This window comes from Phalaenopsis equestris, unplaced genomic scaffold (genome assembly GCF_001263595.1).
Source record: "Phalaenopsis equestris unplaced genomic scaffold, ASM126359v1 Scaffold000002, whole genome shotgun sequence".
NCBI classification, from domain to species: Eukaryota; Viridiplantae; Streptophyta; class Magnoliopsida; order Asparagales; family Orchidaceae; genus Phalaenopsis; species Phalaenopsis equestris.
In genome coordinates, this window is record NW_018164444.1 from 29015822 (window position 1) to 29020608 (window position 4787).

The window sequence follows — 4787 nt, forward strand, 5'->3', positions numbered from 1 at the left end:
CTTCAGCCACATGCAACCACTGCTTACAACCTTCTTAGCCAGAATACGATAGTTGTACGTAACACTTGTATCTTTCTTTACACCGTATACTGACAAATGCAATGTTCACTATAAAATTGTAGCCATATTTTGAGATAAGAGGTGCAATCACGAACTACGATTATTATAAATTTTAACTACGACCTCTGTGACCAACTGAAGCTATTGCAGTTACAAACTACAGCTTATGTGACCAATTGATGTTATTACAGTGACCAGGTACAATCTTTATGGACAACTGACGCAATTGCAGTCATCAACTATGACCTATGTGGTCAATTGATTTTTTTTTCAGCTACCAGCAACGACTTATATAGCAAACCACCACTATAAATTTCAATTACTACTTCCAACTGACACTATTGTAGTCACCAACTATAACTTATGTGACCAACTAATAATATTGCAGTTACTGACTATGGCCAATGTAGCCAACTACTACTGTAATAGATTTCAACTACGATCTGTGTGACCAACTACTACTGTTACAGCTTCCAATCATGGTCTTTATGACCAAATGACACTATTGCAGTCCCCAAAGACGACCTTTGTGACAACTGATGATATTGCAACTTCCAACCTTTGTGGCCGACTACAACACATGCAACAACCAACTACGCCCTTTGTGGTCGACTACAACATGTAGAACAACCAACTATGGCCTTTAAGTGTTGTCGATATAGCTTTCAAATGCATCCTCTATGGCCAGTTGCCGCTATTATAGCTTTCGTGATCAACCACATCTGTTATAGTTATATTGCGGCTATTATAAGTAAACTACTATTGTACAATTGTAATATCAACATTGCAATTCCATCTTATATGATTCACGAGAATAGTAGATATATGCACTTATAAACATATAGTGCATTGCTTTGATTGGGTTAGGTCACGTGATTTTTACTCTTTCAAGAGTTTTTCCACGTAAAAATCTCGATGTCTACTCTTGTTACTTTTCTAATTATTTGTACGTGTGATGGACTTTCGTATAATGCTAAGACGTTAAATTATCACTCTATCGCCGTGAATTTTTTGACACATAATAATTGTAATGCCAAATCATTAATTTGTCAACTATTATAATTATTCTGAAATTATTATTATTTGTTTTGTATGTTTTCTATTAGAAGATCCATGAAGATTGTATAAATATTATACAAATATGAAAATGAAATATTCAACTAATTTTCTATATTTCTTGTCAGATTTGGTAAAAAATCAACTTTAATGTAAAGAGTCTTTATACAAAACTAGTCTTTTAGCTAAGCTCAAGTGAAATAGGTGAAACAATGTTATTTCATTTCAGGAATTTTCTTTTTCACAAATCCATTCGCTGCAATTTATTTGTCGTCTCTTACTTCTCATGTTTGATTCGTTCGTTAAGCAAATGAGTCAAATGAGAACAAATTTTTTGAGCCCTATTTATAAATCAGCTCAACACGATCAATTTGACTTGAATTAATTAAATAATAAATAAACAAAATTAATATAATATTTATATATATTAAAATTTTATATTATACTAAAAAATAAAATTTAATAATTTAAAAAAAAAATTGAGTTAGGACTGTAACTTGGAAAATAAAATTTCTTTGTTGAGTTTGTAAATACAATGTACCCTATAGCGAATTATTGTCATGCCGCCACTATCATTGTTGCCATTGCCACATTGTCGTAGCCCTTTGCTATGCCATCAATAACACCATTTCATATTCAATTTATGCAATGTTTAATAAGAATAACTTATGTTGATGATGATAAATATTTTACATTTCACATCAAAATGCAAGCAAAATAAAATTAAAAACTAACTATCAACACAAAAAAAGGTGAAATCAATAAAAATAGTAGCTAAAATAACATTGAGAGCTTCAAGAGAGTCTTGTGATGCTGAGAGAAGATGCTAGCTCTTTCTGCCATAATGGAGCATGAGACGATCACAATATGTTCACAAGTATGAGAATAAAATGAATGTAGATGGATTTTATGCTTTATAGACAAAAGCCTTCATAACTAATTATATGTTGAGTAAAAGGCCCAATAAAACTATTCGACACCTTCTTGAATGCCTAATTTTAGTGCATCAATAAGAAATGTCCAAAGAGAGACTAAATGCTCAAATTCGAGAACATCAACTAATTTAGATCATTAATGTTGCATTAGAGTATGATTAATTAACTTACTACTATGTTTAAACAAGTGGTTTACAAATGCTTGTTATGGACAGAAAAATATATCTTATGATCTTGCTCTGTGAGCAAGATGATTCAAATGCATATGAAGGTCGATAGTGTAATGAAAAGATGCAATGTAATTTTGATCTAAATCCTCATCATATTAGCCTTCTATCAAACACTTAGTAGGCTTGAAGAAATGCCTAGATCTTCTGAGCATGGATGTCCTTGAATTTTTCTCTAGTTTGATTAGTAGTTCATACTAATGCCTAAGGCTAAATGTAACATTATGCACTAAAAAGTGAAAATTTATAAATGATAGATCCAAGATTGTAAATGTATAGAAATTTGTGATACATTAAGTTTATGTCTAGGTTAAGAAACTTAATCTAACCCATCTATTGAAAATATAATTAAATGTATCTCTACATTTTTTTCACACATGATTTTGGTGCCCCTAAGGATTAGTGTTGTATGACTTATGAAGAAGGTTGATTAAAGAAAACTTTAATTGAAGGAATCCATCAACTAGATGAGCCCTCATTTGGTGCTTTAGTGACATGTGTTCGAACAATCTTCAAATGATACTCGAATCATGATCAAACAAAGATCTGATAAGAGTTGAATATTGTTCAAAATTTATTTTATTAATTATCGAATAATGTTTATATGAAGATTAAATCATCTTTGAATAATGATTAAATAGTTTTTCAATTATAATCAAACCATCATCCTTGAATCATTTTTAAATAATAAGCGAATAATCTTCAAACAATGGTTAAACAATCTTCAAAACTATCACTAAGGGCCTGTTTGGGGCAGCTCATAAGTGTGGCAGCGTTTTTGAAAATGTCGATGTACCGTTTGTTTTGCACGTTTTAACAGCTTATATGTAAACTGCGTTTTTTATTTTGTCTATACGCGATCAGTGATGATCGAAAAATCTTGAACTATATTTGAAAATATTTTAAATGATGATCGAAAAATCTTTGAATAATGATCATATCATTTTTGAACTATCTAAGAGCAATAATTAAATAGTAATTAATTCATCTTCAATTATAAGTGATCTAATGTCATATCATTATTCAATCATTGTTCAATGATGACTTAGATAATGATCAAATCATCCTTAATTCATCTTTGACCATAATCGATCTAACTAATTTGGATTAAGAATTTGTAGTATGAACATCATATTCAATTACAAACAAAATAAATAATAGAATTACTAATCATCACAAATAATGAATGCATAGAGATCATCATTATGAAGTATGGTCCTATGCCTATTAAGTGAAATTTCCAACTACACAATATTTTGAAAGATGTACATACATACCCCTCAATTCTTGTGTTTTTGTATTATTAACACAAACTTTATATACTTATCTTAGTGAGTCAAGTTGATTCGTGAGTCGACCGAGCTAGGCTAAGTGGCTCATGAACATTGAGCTAACAAACCAAGCTCAAGCTGGCCCCCGACTCAACTTGTTAGCTCGTTTAAAAAACATTAATACAAAGTGCTCTCATAATAATTTAAAATTGAAAACTTTATATTTAAAGTATTTAAAATTGTTTAAAAAATAATATATTGTACGGTATATTAGATGATTTTTTTTTTTTTTTGTTAATTGCTCATCCTAATTATCATCTTATTATAAAATTATCTTAAATTAATAATATTTTATCTCTTTTATGATAAACAAGCTTGTTTGAGCTGGTAGACTTAAGCTTGAGCTCGAGTTCAAACTCGATAAAAATAATGAAGCTCAAGTTGAGAGTGGCTCGACTTGAATATTTTTAATCTGATAAGGAATATTGCAAGGATTTAAATGTAAAAGATTATGCAAATGCGTATTTCATTATTTACTTGAGAGGAGTGTATTATAATTTTTTCAATTTGGAATCTACACTCTCCAAGGCTTTAATCCTTCTTGCTTCATCTTTCAATATCACTTCATTGATATGTAAAATCCCTATTACCTATTCATTAGTTTGTGGGCTATTGCAATTATTTCATTATCATTATATTGATGCTCTATCAAGAAATTTCTATCACCTAATATGAATCTCTATGTATTTTTTGAGCAATATGTATTCTAGATTCAAATTCAAGATCATCTAAAGCGCGATTTCAACAAGTTTATAATCAAGATGATTGCCTCTATGATACCAAAATTGGTTCAATTTGAGTCCAGTCAAGCCCGAATCAAGCCATTAAAGCATTTTTGGAGGTTTTGGATCATTAATTGAATGATCAAATGAACTCTAAATTTGATATATTTATATTCAAATTAAGTGTCTCGACATGAGGAATTCGGCGAGCTTAAGCTCGCTTAATTATGAGATCATTAAGACCTTAAAATATTAAAAAATCTTTTGTAATCAAGGGGAACCAATATGGGTTGTTTGATTAGATGGTTTGAGAAGTTATTCATGAAAGAATCAAAATGTCTTTCACTTAGAGCTTATAAATAGACCATTTCTCTTCATTTGAAAGAGGAAGGAGAAGAGAAGGTATTTTAAAGCCTATTTTGGATTGAAGACCCGACGAAACTTCCAGCCTCCGCA